General features: G+C 43.4%; 1 protein-coding gene across 2 annotated transcripts in view; it reads left to right on the top strand.

The window, feature by feature from the left end:
* Positions 1–16,195, top strand: part of QTGAL (queuosine-tRNA galactosyltransferase) — a 187,135-nt gene that overhangs the window by 13,411 nt on the left and 157,529 nt on the right. The window lies entirely within an intron of this gene.

Raw genomic sequence — 16,195 nt, 5'->3', positions numbered from 1 at the left:
GCGCAGCTCTGGAGTATAATACAGGATAAGTAATGTAATGTATGTACACAGTGACTGTACCAGCAGAATAGTGAGCGCAGCTCTGGAGTATAATACAGGATAAGTAATGTATGTACACAGTGACTGTACCAGCAGAATAGTGAGCGCAGCTCTGAAGTATAATACAGGATAAGTAATGTAATGTATGTACACAGTGACTGTACCAGCAGAATAGTGAGCGCAGCTCTGGAGTATAATACAGGATAAGTAATGTAATGTATGTACATAGTGACTGTACTAGCAGAATAGTGAGCGCAGCTCTGGAGTATAATACAGGATAAGTAATGTAATGTATGTACACAGTGACTGTACCAGCAGAATAGTGAGCGCAGCTCTGGAGTATAATACAGAATAAGTAATGTAATGTATGTACACAGTGACTGTACCAGCAGAATAGTGAGCGCAGCTCTGGAGTATAATACAGGATAAGTAATGTAATGAATGTACACAGTGACTGCACCAGCAGAATAGTGAGCGCAGCTCTGGAGTATAATACAGGATAAGTAATGTAATGTATGTACACAGTGACTGCACCAGCAGAATAGTGAGCGCAGCTCTGGAGTATACTACAGGATAAGTAATGTAATGTATGTACACAGTGACTGTACCAACAGAATAGTGAGTGCAGCTCTGGAGTATAATACAGGATAAGTAATGTATGTACACAGTGACTGTACCAGCAGAATAGTGAGCGCAGCTCTGGAGTATAATACAGGATAAGTAATGTAATGTATGTACACAGTGACTGCACCAGCAGAATAGTGAGCGCAGCTCTGGAGTATAATACAGGATAAGTAATGTAATGTATGTACACAGTGACTGTACCAGCAGAATAGTGAGCGCAGCTCTGGGGTATAATACAGGATAAGTAATGTAATGTATGTACACAGTGACTGCACCAGCAGAATAGTGAGCGCAGCTCTGGAGTATAATACAGGATAAGTAATGTAATGTATGTACACAGTGACTGTACCAGCAGAATAGTGAGCGCAGCTCTGGGGTATAATACAGGATAAGTAATGTAATGTATGTACACAGTGACTGCATCAGCAGAATAGTGAGCGCAGCTCTGGAGTATAATACAGGATAAGTAATGTAATGTATGTACACAGTGACTGTACCAGCAGAATAGTGAGCGTAGCTCTGGAGTATAATACAGGACAAGTAATGTAATGTATGTACACAGTGACTGTACCAGCAGAATAGTGAGCGTAGCTCTGGAGTATAATACAGGACAAGTAATGTAATGTATGTACACAGTGACTGCATCAGCAGAATAGTGAGCGCAGCTCTGGAGTATAATACAGGATAAGTAATGTAATGTATGTACACAGTGACTGTACCAGCAGAATAGTGAGCGTAGCTCTGGAGTATAATACAGGACAAGTAATGTAATGTATGTACACAGTGACTGTACCAGCAGAATAGTGAGCGTAGCTCTGGAGTATAATACAGGACAAGTAATGTAATGTATGTACACAGTGACTGTACCAGCAGAATAGTGAGCGCAGCTCTGAAGTATAATACAGGATAAGTAATGTAATGTATGTACACAGTGACTGTACCAGCAGAATAGTGAGCGTAGCTCTGGAGTATAATACAGGATAAGTAATGTAATGTATGTACACAGTGACTGTACCAGCAGAATAGTGAGCGCAGCTCTGGAGTATAATACAGGATAAGTAATGTAATGTATGTACACAGTGACTGTACAAGCAGAATAGTGAGCGTAGCTCTGGAGTATAATACAGGATAAGTAATGTAATGTATGTACACAGTGACTGCACCAGCAGAATAATGAGCGCAGCTCTGGAGTATAATACAGGATAAGTAATGTAATGTATGTACACAGTGACTGTACCAGCAGAATAGTGAGCGTAGCTCTGGAGTATAATACAGGATAAGTAATGTAATGTATGTACACAGTGACTGTACCAGCAGAATAGTGAGCGCAGCTCTGGAGTATAATACAGGATAAGTAATGTAATGTATGTACACAGTGACTGCACCAGCAGAATAGTGAGCGCAGCTCTGGAGTATAATACAGGATAAGTAATGTAATGTATGTACACAGTGACTGTACCAGCAGAATAGTGAGCGCAGCTCTGGGGTATAATACAGGATAAGTAATGTAATGTATGTACACAGTGACTGCACCAGCAGAATAGTGAGCGCAGCTCTGGAGTATAATACAGGATAAGTAATGTAATGTATGTACACAGTGACTGTACCAGCAGAATAGTGAGCGCAGCTCTGGGGTATAATACAGGATAAGTAATGTAATGTATGTACACAGTGACTGCATCAGCAGAATAGTGAGCGCAGCTCTGGAGTATAATACAGGATAAGTAATGTAATGTATGTACACAGTGACTGTACCAGCAGAATAGTGAGCGTAGCTCTGGAGTATAATACAGGACAAGTAATGTAATGTATGTACACAGTGACTGTACCAGCAGAATAGTGAGCGTAGCTCTGGAGTATAATACAGGACAAGTAATGTAATGTATGTACACAGTGACTGTACCAGCAGAATAGTGAGCGCAGCTCTGGGGTATAATACAGGATAAGTAATGTAATGTATGTACACAGTGACTGTACCAGCAGAATAGTGAGTGCAGCTCTGGAGTATAATACAGGATAAGTAATGTAATGTATGTACACAGTGACTGTACCAGCAGAATAGTGAGTGCAGCTCTGGAGTATAATACAGGATAAGTAATGTAATGTATGTACACAGTGACTGCACCAGCAGAATAGTGAGTGCAGCTCTGGAGTATAATACAGGATAAGTAATGTAATGTATGTACACAGTGACTGTACCAGCAGAATAGTGAGCACAGCTCTGGAGTATAATACAGGATATAACTCAGGATCAGTACAAGTAATTGCGTTTTATATATATATATATATATATATATATATATATATATATATATATATATATATATATATATATATATATATATATATATATCTTTGTAATATGGTGCTCATGGACTTTAACCCCCTCCATGCCAGACTTAGCAGATTTTGGTATGTGTAGACGTCCCTGTCTTTCCAGTCTCCCCTCCTTGCAGTGCGGGTCTATATAATTGGACGTGTAGTCGTTGCACACGCGGACACCAGACTGCAGTCATAACACACACAACAGCTGCTGTGATAGCGATGCCAGATGTAACACAATACACAGGACATTCTGAGAACTGGCTCTTGTGAGCGCGGTCCAGGCCCGGAGAGACAGACATGAAGGTTGCGGCTCCAGCCATCGGTTGCAGTGTAGTTGTGTTGGGCACTTGTGGCAGAAGTACTGGCTGATGTTTGCCGTGACTGCTCTGGCCATTGACATATGTGGCGCTCTGTTGTGTTGTAGTTGGATGATGCATCCCAAGATGACGTGTGCTCATATGACTAGGACACCTGAGATGAGCCCCCCCATCCCGCTTCTGTTCACTTCATCTTAGCAGGGTATGGACACCGTGATACTTCACCAGCTGTAGAGTATCGGGGCCCCAGGTCTGTACATTGGTCCGGGTCCCGATCTGTCATACACCGATTATAATTGTTTATAATTTTACTGATCTCTCTGCTTGCTGTCAGTGAATGAGAATACTTAGAGATTCGAAACTCCTGATGAGTAATACTGCTCACAGCTGAATATTTGCTACAATTGTATCCGGCCTAGCCAATGTTAAATGTGAGATGTGCACAGATACATTGTATCAATCTGCAGTATTAAAGGGGATTTTTTTTTTTAAGGTATTTTAGTGTTATTAGCGGGATAATAATTGTACCCAAATCCCTTTAGCGTGTGCTGACTGATTTCTGGCTTTCTCTGGGATCTTCTGCATTTGTTTCCCAGCTTTCCTAGCTTCCTGCTGTCCTAGCCTACAACTCCCATGATCCCTCTCTCACACCCCCTCCCTGTTTCCCTAGCTACCCTGCAGATTTCTAGCCCTATCTATCTACTTACCTACCTATCTAACAATTTGTAATGGATAGATCAGTAGGGATCCAACAATTGGCGCTGCTTCATGGGCCTTTTGGCTTCATTGATCACGTGGTTGGTGCGTTCCAGTCAATGGGCTGAGCCGTGATACCAAACACAGCCCCTGTACAGTGCACTTGTGATGGTAACACTCATCAAACAGTTAATCGGTGGGGGGCCCGGGTGTAGGACCCCTGATAATCTTCAATCCATGATCTTCGTCAGTCCCATGGTTCATCAGCTTCCAAGTTTCATTGACATAATGGGGATGAGCTGCAATACTAAGAACAACCACTAGACAATGTACGGCGCTGTGCTTGGTTTTCAATTTAGATGCCGCAAGACTTATCTGAACGCTGACTGATATCAGGGACCGATACAAAGATTAGTTCATCTATTTCCAGGATATTGTCAGGCTATAGACTGGACACCGCAAAGTAATAAGCTGCGATTATCACCACAGAGAATAGACAGGACTCTTCCCAGTCACTGACAACAAGCAGAGGTCTTGAAAACTTGCAAACACTTTCCTTACGTTACAGTTATACATGTGCGGCTTCACTTGTTCTTCTGATTTTTGGAGGGGCGGGGCTTCTGCTGACCCCTTCATGGGCACTTTAGCGGTCCAGTACGTGGAATAAATCTGTGGCCCAAGATCCCGAACAGGAACACTCCTTTCTTTTCACCTTGTGCTGCTGTTTTGCCCCCGTTTTTTTGGGGCGTTCCTGCGTGTGCATGACTTATGGCAGTCCTCCGCATTCCTCCTGCAATACCTCAAACGGCTTAACCAGGGATGTGTGTTTATTTGGACTCGAAATATGCGCGAAACGGGAGTCGCTGGTAAGACGATGGGGTCGCTCCTCATTCCAGCCGCGTTTGGAATGTTTAATAACTGATGGAACTCGCATTACTAAGCCCCTCACCATAGCAACCCATTTCCCCTTCCATCTTAAGAAGGCCGCGCTGAATGCAAATCCGCTTGGCGCGGGACACACACCGCTTTTTTTTTCCTTCCGCAAAAAGAAGAAAAAAAGTTAACCAGAATATCTAAACCTTCCCGGTGCGAGGAGCGGCCGAGACGTATTCTGTAACCCGGAGAAGTCGTCTATTTGTTATTTAGAGCTTGGATTTCAGACACAGCTGTCATGGCCGCCGCAAACTGCCAGATGTGGTCAGAACTTAATTACCAGGCTGGAAATCCAAATATTATTCCTGTGACCGTATCTTAGGAGCGGGAGGATATTCAGCTGGGGTTTTGGGAAGCGGCTTAGCATTTTATCTTTAGGATGTTTTTGTTTTTTATGTTACAAAACTTCAGTGAGAATATGTATACAGAGCAGACGACCCGTATCCTGTATTATACTCCAGAGCTGCGCTCACTATTCTGCTGGTGCAGTCGCTGTGTACATACATTACATTACTTATCCTGTATTATACTCCAGAGCTGCGCTCACTATTCTGCTGGTGCAGTCACTGTGTACATACATTACATTACTTATCCTGTATTATACTCCAGAGCTGCGCTCACTATTCTGCTGGTACAGTCACTGTGTACATACATTACATTACTTATCCTGTATTATACTCCAGAGCTGCGCTCACTATTCTGCTGGTGCAGTCACTGTGTACATACATTACATTACTTATCCTGTATTATACTCCAGAGCTGCGCTCACTATTCTGCTGGTACAGTCACTGTGTACATACATTACATTACTTATCCTGTATTATACTCCAGAGCTGCGCTCACTATTCTGCTGGTACAGTCACTGTGTACATACATTACATTACTTATCCTGTATTATACTCCAGAGCTGCGCTCACTATTCTGCTGGTGCAGTCACTGTGTACATACATTACATTACTTATCCTGTATTATACTCCAGAGCTGCGCTCACTATTCTGCTGGTGCAGTCACTGTGTACATACATTACATTACTTATCCTGTATTATACTCCAGAGCTGCGCTCACTATTCTGCTGGTACAGTCACTGTGTACATACATTACATTACTTATCCTGTATTATACTCCAGAGCTGCGCTCACTATTCTGCTGTTGCAGTCACTGTGTACATACATTACATTACTTATCCTGTATTATACTCCAGAGCTGCGCTCACTATTCTGCTGTTGCAGTCACTGTGTACATACATTACATTACTTATCCTGTATTATACTCCAGAGCTGCGCTCACTATTCTGCTGGTACAGTCACTGTGTACATACATTACATTACTTATCCTGTATTATACTCCAGAGCTGCGCTCACTATTCTGCTGGTACAGTCACTGTGTACATACATTACACTACTTATCCTGTATTATACTCCAGAGCTGCGCTCACTATTCTGCTGGTACAGTCACTGTGTACATACATTACACTACTTATCCTGTATTATACTCCAGAGCTGCGCTCACTATTCTGCTGGTGCAGCCACTGTGTACATACATTACATTACTTATCCTGTATTATACTCCAGAGCTGCGCTCACTATTCTGCTGGTACAGTCACTGTGTACATACATTACATTACTTATCCTGTATTATACTCCAGAGCTGCGCTCACTATTCTGCTGGTACAGTCACTGTGTACATACATTACATTACTTATCCTGTATTATACTCCAGAGCTGCGCTCACTATTCTGCTGGTACAGTCACTGTGTACATACATTACATTACTTATTCTGTATTATACTCCAGAGCTGCGCTCACTATTCTGCTGGTGTAGTAGATTAGTAGTACTGTACTGTTCTTCTGCCCCTGTGCTGACCCGTCTGCAGACATTTATTCTTCTTTTTGGCAGTTTCCTTCTGATTTTCTAATATAAACCGTTTTAAAGGCTTTAGTCTCCATATTTCTTGCCTCTGGCACCTGAGGCGTCTCCTCCAATCTCCCCGTCCGCCCCTCTACTCCCTGGACAGTCATTACGGTTCTTAAGAAATGTTCTATACATTCCTGTATTAGATGTTCTTGCTGATATTCCTGTGTCTTGTATATAGTGATTGTGCGCGACCTCCTGTATATATTTACTCCTGTACAGCTGTATCAGTGGTTTGTGTTGTTACTTATTGCCCATGGACTTCTTACAAGCGGCGCCCCCGGCCTCATCTGGTGAAGTGTCCATCATGCAGCTGCCTCTGTCAGTCTGTCTGTAGACTTCTATCCTACTAATATTATAGATGTAAATGTGTGTGTTTGGATGTTTGTTCCTCAGTCATGCAAAAACGGCCGAACGGATTTGAATGAAATGTGGCACATCGATACAGTGTTGGCCAAAAGTATTGGCACCCCTGCAGTTCTGTCAGATAATCCTCGTGTTCTTCCAGATAATGATTGCAATCACAAATTCTTTGGTATTTTCTTCATGTAATTTGTCTTCAATGGAAAACCACAAAAAGAATTGTCAAAAAGCCAAATTGGATATAATTCCACAGCAAACATAAAAAAGGGGGTGGACAAAAGTATTGGCACTGTTTGAAAAATCATGTGATGCTTCTGTAATTTGTGTAATTAACAGCACCTGTTATTTACCTGAGGCACCTAACAGGTGGTGGCAATAACTCAATCACACTTGCAGCCAGTTGAAATGGATTAAAGTTGACTCCACCTCTGTCCTGTGTCCTTGTGTGACCACATTGAGCATGGAGAAAAGAAAGAAGACCAAAGAACTGTCTGAGGACTTGAGAAGCAAAATTGTGAGGAAGCATGAGCAATCTCAAGGCTGCAAGTCCATCTCCAAAGCCCTGAATGTTCCTGTGTCTACCGTGCGCAGTGTCAGTAAGAAGTGTAAAGCCCATGGCCCTGTGGCTAACCTCCCGAGATGTGGACGCAAAAGAAACATTGACCAGAGATTTCACCGCAAGATTGTGCGGATGGCGGATAAAGAACCTCGACTAACATCCAAACAAGTCCAAGCTGCCCTGCAGTCCGAGGGTACAACAGTGTCACCCCGTACTATCCAGCGTCAGCGTCTGAATGAGAAGGGACTGTATGGTAGGAGACCCCGGAAGACCCCACTTCTTACCCACAGACAGAAGCCAGGCTGGAGTTTGCCAAAACTTACCTGAGAAAGCCAAAACCGTTCTGGAAGAATGTTCTCTGGTCAGAGGAGACAAAAGTAGGAGAAGGCCTCAACATACAGATTACAGGAGAAAAAGAGAAGAAGACGCCCCCTACAGTCAGACATGGCGGAGGTCCCTGATGGTTTGGGGTTGCTTTGCTGCCTCTGGCACTGGACTGCTTGACCGTGTGCATGGCATTATGAAGTCTGAAGACGACCAACACATTGTGCAGCATCATGTAGGGCCCAGTGTGAGAAAGCGGGGTCTCCCTCAGAGGTCAGGGCTCTTCCAGCAGGACAAGGACCCAAAACACACTTCAGGTCAGCACTAGAAAATGGTGGTGAGAGAAAGCCCTGGAGACTTGTAAAGTGGCAGCAATGAGTCCAGCCCTGAATCCCATAGAACACCTGTGGGGGAGGGGGAGAGATCTCTTGGTGGCAGTTTGGAGAAGGCCCCCTTCACATCTCAGGGGGGACCTGGAGCAGTTTGCCAAAGAAGAAGGGTCTAAGATTCCAGCAGAGCCTTGTAAGAAACTCATTGCTGGTTAGCGGAAGCGGTTGTGCGCAGTTATTGTGTCTAAAGGTTGTGCTACCAAGTATTAGGCTGAGGGCGCCAATACTTCTGTCCGCACCAGTTCTGGAGTTTTGTGTAAAATGATCAATGATGTGACTTTTTTTTCATTCTCTTTTGTGTTTTTTCATTGCAAGCAAAATAACTGAAGATATTACCAAAGAGTTTGTGCTGTGTAATCATTATCTGGGGGACACCGAGGATTATCTGACAGGACTGCAGGGGGCGATACTTATACTGTATATACCCTGTGTCACTTATATACTATATAAGAGTCTGTGCTGTGTAATCATTATCTGGGGGACAGCGAGGATTATCTGACAGGACTGCAGGGGGCGATACTTATACTGTATATACCCTGTGTCACTTATATACTATATAAGAGTTTGTGCTGTGTAATCATTATCTGGGGGACAGCGAGGATTATCTGACAGGACTGCAGGGGGCGATACTTATACTGTATATACCCTGTGTCACTTATATACTATATAAGAGTCTGTGCTGTGTAATCATTATCTGGGAGACACCGAGGATTATCTGACAGGACTGCAGGGGGCGATACTTATACTGTATATACCCTGTGTCACTTATATACTATATAACAGTCTGTGCTGTGTAATCATTATCTGGGAGACACCGAGGATTATCTGACAGGACTGCAGGGGGCGATACTTATACTGTATATACCCTGTGTCACTTATATACTATATAAGAGTCTGTGCTGTGTAATCATTATCTGGGGACACCGAGGATTATCTGACAGGACTGCAGGGGGCGATACTTATACTGTATATATCCTGTGTCACTTATATACTATATAAGAGTCTGTGCTGTGTAATCATTATCTGGGGGACACCGAGGATTATCTGACAGGACTGCAGGGGGCGATACTTATACTGTATATACCCTGTGTCACTTATATACTATATAAGAGTCTGTGCTGTGTAATCATTATCTGGGGACACCGAGGATTATCTGACAGGACTGCAGGGGCCGATACTTTTAGCCAACACTGTAGATTGTAACCTTGATTAACACATCGGCTACTTTGTATCCCAGTAAATGACATGGCTTCACGACTGTTATGAATTTATGTTCACATACTATATTACACTGCTCTTATCTTGCCTTCTGAGAAAGCCAGGGCTGTTATCTCTCTGTGTAAACACACTAACCCTCAGTGTGTGTATATACATTTGCATATTATCTGATCTGCTCCAGGCAGTGCAGACAAAGTGACATGGGCAAACACCTTTAATCCACATTGGCAGTTTGCCAATTTTCAACATGCCTGGAAAAAGAGAATCAAGGCTCCATCAGTCACATATTCAGATTTTTCCTCCTCCTGCAGCCACCAGGTGTCCAGCGCTGTGATTTTCACTGACTCAGGAGTTTTACAGATCACTTTATGGAGTTATAAAATAAACTTCAGCAATGTTTAGAGATCAAATACTGGAAATGGCAAAAACAGCAGGAAACAAATGTAATAATATCAGTGACTGCACCAGCAGAATAGTGAGCGCAGCTCTGGAGTATAATACAGGATAAGCAATGTAATGTATGTACACAGTGACTGTACCAGCAGAATAGTGAGCGCAGCTCTGGAGTATAATACAGGATAAGTAATGTAATGTATGTACACAGTGACTGTACCAGCAGAATAGTGAGCGCAGCTCTGGAGTATAATACAGGATAAGTAATGTAATGTATGTACACAGTGACTGCACCAGCAGAATAGTGAGCGCAGCTCTGCAGTATAATACAGGATAAGTAATGTAATGTATGTACACAGTGACTGTACCAGCAGAATAGTGAGCACAGCTCTGGAGTATAATACAGGATAAGTAATGTAATGTATGTACACAGTGACTGCACCAGCAGAATAGTGAGCGCAGCTCTGGAGTATAATACAGGATAAGTAATGTAATGTATGTATACAGTGACTGCACCAGCAGAATAGTGAGCGCAGCTCTGGAGTATAATACAGGATAAGTAATGTAATGTATGTACACAGTGACTGTACCAGCAGAATAGTGAGCGCAGCTCTGGAGTATAATACAGGATAAGTAATGTAATGTATGTACACAGTGACTGCACCAGCAGAATAGTGAGCGCAACTCTGGAGTATAATACAGGATAAGTAATGTATGTACACAGTGACTGTACCAGCAGAATAGTGAGCGCAGCTCTGGAGTATAATACAGGATAAGCAATGTAATGTATGTACACAGTGACTGTACCAGCAGAATAGTGAGCGCAGCTCTGGAGTATAATACAGGATAAGTAATGTAATGTATGTACACAGTGACTGTACCAGCAGAATAGTGAGTGCAGCTCTGGAGTATAATACAGGATAAGTAATGTAATATATGTACACAGTGACTGCACCAGCAGAATAGTGAGCGCAGCTCTGGAGTATAATACAGGATAAGTAATGTAATGTATGTACACAGTGACTGTACCAGCAGAATAGTGAGTGCAGCTCTGGAGTATAATACAGGATAAGTAATGTAATGTATGTACACAGTGACTGCACCAGCAGAATAGTGAGCGCAGCTCTGGAGTATAATACAGGATAAGTAATGTAATGTATGTACACAGTGACTGTACCAGCAGAATAGTGAGTGCAGCTCTGGAGTATAATACAGGATAAGTAATGTAATGTATGTACACAGTGACTGTACCAGCAGAATAGTGAGTGCAGCTCTGGAGTATAATACAGTATAAGTAATGTAATGTATGTACACAGTGACTGCACCAGCAGAATAGTGAGTGCAGCTCTGGAGTATAATACAGGATAAGTAATGTAATGTATGTACACAGTGACTGCACCAGCAGAATATTGAGCGCAACTATGGAGTATAATACAGGATAAGCAATGTAATGTATGTACACAGTGACTGCACCAGCAGAATAGTGAGCGCAGATCTGGAGTATAATACAGGATAAGTAATGTATGTACACAGTGACTGCACCAGCAGAATAGTGAGCGCAGCTCTGGAGTATAATACAGGATAAGTAATGTAATGTATGTACACAGTGACTGCACCAGCAGAATAGTGAGCGCAGCTCTGGAGTATAATACAGGATAAGTAATGTAATGTATGTACACAGTGACTGCACCAGCAGAATAGTGAGCGCAGCTCTGGAGTATAATACAGGATAAGTAATGTAATGTATGTACACAGTGACTGTACCAGCAGAATAGTGAGCGCAGCTCTGGAGTATAATACAGGATAAGTAATGTAATGTATGTACACAGTGACTGTACCAGCAGAATAGTGAGCGCAGCTCTGGAGTATAATACAGGATAAGTAATGTAATGTATGTACACAGTGACTGTACCAGCAGAATAGTGAGCACAGCTCTGGAGTATAATAGAGGATAAGTAATGTAATGTATGTACACAGTGACTGCACCAGCAGAATAGTGAGCGCAGCTCTGGAGTATAATACAGGATAAGTAATGTAATGTATGTACACAGTGACTGCACCAGCAGAATAGTGAGCGCAGCTCTGGAGTATAATACAGGATAAGTAATGTAATGTATGTGCACAGTGACTGCACCAGCAGAATAGAGAGCGCAGCTCTGGAGTATAATACAGGATAAGTAATGTAATGTATGTACACAGTGACTGCACCAGCAGAATAGTGAGCGCAGCTCTGGAGTATAATACAGGATAAGTAATGTAATGTATGTACACAGTGACTGCACCAGCAGAATAGTGAGCGCAGCTCTGGGGTATAATACAGGATAAGTAATGTAATGTATGTACACAGTGACTGCACCAGCAGAATAGTGAGCGCAGCTCTGGAGTATAATACAGGATAAGTAATGTAATGTATGTACACAGTGACTGTACCAGCAGAATAGTGAGCACAGCTCTGGAGTATAATAGAGGATAAGTAATGTAATGTATGTACACAGTGACTGTACCAGCAGAATAGTGAGCGCAGCTCTGGAGTATAATACAGGATAAGTAATGTAATGTATGTACACAGTGACTGCACCAGCAGAATAGTGAGCGCAGCTCTGGAGTATAATACAGGATAAGTAATGTAATGTATGTACACAGTGACTGCACCAGCAGAATAGTGAGCTCAGCTCTGGGGTATAATACAGGATAAGTAATGTAATGTATGTACACAGTGACTGCACCAGCAGAATAGTGAGCGCAGCTCTGGAGTATAATACAGGATAAGTAATGTAATGTATGTACACAGTGACTGTACCAGCAGAATAGTGAGCACAGCTCTGGAGTATAATACAGGATAAGTAATGTAATGTATGTACACAGTGACTGTACCAGCAGAATAGTGAGCGCAGCTCTGGAGTATAATACAGGATAAGTAATGTAATGTATGTACACAGTGACTGCACCAGCAGAATAGTGAGTGCAGCTCTGGAGTATAATACAGGATAAGTAATGTAATGTATGTACACAGTGACTGTACCAGCAGAATAGTGAGCGCAGCTCTGGAGTATAATACAGGATAAGTAATGTAATGTATGTACACAGTGACTGTACCAGCAGAATAGTGAGCACAGCTCTGGAGTATAATACAGGATAAGTAATGTAATGTATGTACACAGTGACTGTACCAGCAGAATAGTGAGCACAGCTCTGGGGTATAATACAGGATAAGTAATGTAATGTATGTACACAGTGACTGTACCAGCAGAATACTGAGCGCAGCTCTGGAGTATAATCCTGGAATGTTTCCTACACTGTATAATATTGGTATATATAGTAGTTCCCTGTATATTGGTGCAGTTACAGTTGACCTCAGTGATACTTTCTGCTCTTTGGGTTACTTTACCACCACATTTCACAGCCGTTTCCTCTTCCTTGGTGAAATCTCCTCCAGCGTTCGGCTATCGCTCCATCTCTGAGACCATTATCTTTATGTAATACCCCATCATATGATCTGGGCTGTAGCTTTAACTTTAAAGTGTTTTGTCTCTTCTTTATCATGTGAGTGTCACAAGGAGGAGGCCGCGTCTTATAGGAGCTGCATTGTCTGTAAAAGCGATTAACCCTTTCCATGACACATCTTCATTTATCATCGTCCAGGTTCTTTTATATGCCACTCCCTTGTATATTCCCCGGATATCATGAATATGTTTGCTATGAATCCGTATGTACAAAGTAAAGGCAATGACACAATCCGTCCATGAATAGAATGTGAGCACTGCAGTAAAGACTGACACGGCACATTTTCTCTGTTATAGGGTTTTTTTTTTCTCGTGTTCCTTTCTATCACCTCTTCCCGCTCCGTTCCTTCCGTCTTTCCCTCTTTGATCCGACTCCCGTCCACTAATGCCCCTTCTCAGAAGAAGTTGCAGATCTAATAAATTTGCCGCTTCATCGCCTCAAGTAGCGAGAACTTTCCTCAAAGAAACTATTTATTTTATTTTGTCATAGAAGGAAATGAAGCGGGGTAGGGTATCGGCGCTTTGTAAATCCGGGCCATGGGAAACGCGCTATTCGTGGTGAACTACGGTTGTATGTCGGCGATCCCCGGTGGGCGTCCTTTTTCCCAGCGTCGATGCCCTCAGGTGTGAACAACGGTCCATCTAAAAATAGCCATTGCTGAATTAATAGAGACCAGATGGAGTGATGTTATCGGCGCTGTCTCGGGGGGGGGCGACCGATGCCAAAAACACCAAGGTATGAGTGCGGCCATGATTAACTGCTTCTGTGTCAGCAAGAGTTCAGACCGAGAAGGGTTAATGTGGGTTAATTTCATCATTTCTGGAAAGTAAATCATCTATGCCTAATCCTACAACTCTTAAAGGGAATGTCCACTCTTTTTGACATCTGAATAAGTAAGTTTTTTTCTGATACAGAGCTCCAAACCCTCTGCATAGCTATAGTTGAATTCTTGTTACCTGAAGCCACCCCTTGGGGGAGCTCCGGAGCTCACTGCGTACAGTGGTGCTACAGAGTTCTATGTATAGACTGTATGCAGTGAGCTCCTGATTTCCCCCTATTGGTGCCTGCAGAGCGATCTGTCTTGTGTGAGCACCATCTTAAATAATTTAAAGGGATTCTATCAGTCAGACACAATTTTTTCTAGGTACCACGTCGGGATAGCTTTAAGAAAGGCTGTTTGTCTCCTACTTTTCGTTGTGTTCTCGCGCCACTTTTCGCCTACAATCCCGTTTTTTCTCGGTCTGCAAATTAGCTCTCTTGCAGCACTGGGGGCGGAACGCAGCACTCAAACAGCACTGGGGGCGTCCCCAATGCTGTAAGAGAGCTCTCTCGAGCGCCGCCTCCATCTTCGGTCCGCTTCAGCCTCTTCTGGTGGTGGCTTGTAACTTTTAGGCCTCGGGCCTTGGGCAGAGCAGACTGCGCATGCCAACAGACCACGAGAAAATGGTTGCTTACAGTGCTGTGCAAGTGGCCATTTTCTCATGGCCTTTGGGCATGCGCAGTCTGCTCTGCCCAAGGCCTAGAAGTTACAAGCCACCGCCGGAAGAAGAGGCTGAAGAGGACGCTGCTGACGAAGATTGAGGAGGCGCTGGAGAGAGTTCTCTCGCAGCATTGGGGCCGCCTCCAGTGCTGCGAGAGATCTAATTTGCATACCGACAAGAACCGGGATTGTAGGCGAACGGTGGCGCGGAGAAGATGACGAAAGGTATGAGACGAATTGCCTTTCTTAAGGCTATTCCGACATGGTACCTAGAAAAATTTTTTGTCTGACTGATAGGATCCCTTTAAGGGGTTTGTGTGCATTATTAGGGAGATCATAGAGCGGGCCCTTGAGGGGGGCCCCTGCTCTGTTGTAATGTCTCCCTTACTGAAGGACTCGAGCCAACCTTATATTATCATGTGAATGGACATCATGTAATACCACCTGCAGCCTGTAGTGGCCACTGTAAGGAGAATGCTCGACTGGTTGCTTTCTGGGACGATCGACCGATTTCGAGGGAAATCAGGTGATTGTTCTTGGGGATTAAATTTGGAAAAGGATTTTTAATTTCGTATTTTGCTCCCCACGCGTTTTACATTCACCAGTGGATCCAATCCCATCTTTGCAGGAAAATACGTCGTGCGGACACGCAGCGCTTTCCAAAACGGTTGCGGTTTTCCCGTATCACTTTTTTGCTGCGAGACGCCACGTGGGGCCTTGGCCTATGTTATCCGTATGAGATCGGCGGTCGTCTGACTCTTGGCGTCCTCGGATATTAGTTGGTTGGCACTTTAATCTTCGAGTGCTCCCCCCCGGTCTAGTAACAATGGTATGTCCCATTCCTTTCTAGTCCTGGATATCCCCATTTACAGCCTTTCATCCTCCAGCGCTGCCTTCATAGTTTCTAGGCTTCGGAGCTGAAATCTTCGTGCTGTGTCTGACTAGAGCCCACCCTGGTGATCGGCATTCTGGGAAGAGCTATAGTCTGTTTTTTCCGAGGTGGACGTCCCCTTTAAGGTCGGCCTCGTGTGACACGTCGCCGTATAGTTTCTGTATTGTCCTGCTTATGTGATACGTTTTATCCTCTGTTGTTCCTCCTGTCGTCATGGACATGAACTCT

The sequence above is a fragment of the Leptodactylus fuscus genome, chromosome 6, assembly GCF_031893055.1.
Source record: "Leptodactylus fuscus isolate aLepFus1 chromosome 6, aLepFus1.hap2, whole genome shotgun sequence".
Classification (NCBI taxonomy): domain Eukaryota; kingdom Metazoa; phylum Chordata; class Amphibia; order Anura; family Leptodactylidae; genus Leptodactylus; species Leptodactylus fuscus.
This window is presented reverse-complemented; position numbering and strand designations above follow the sequence as displayed.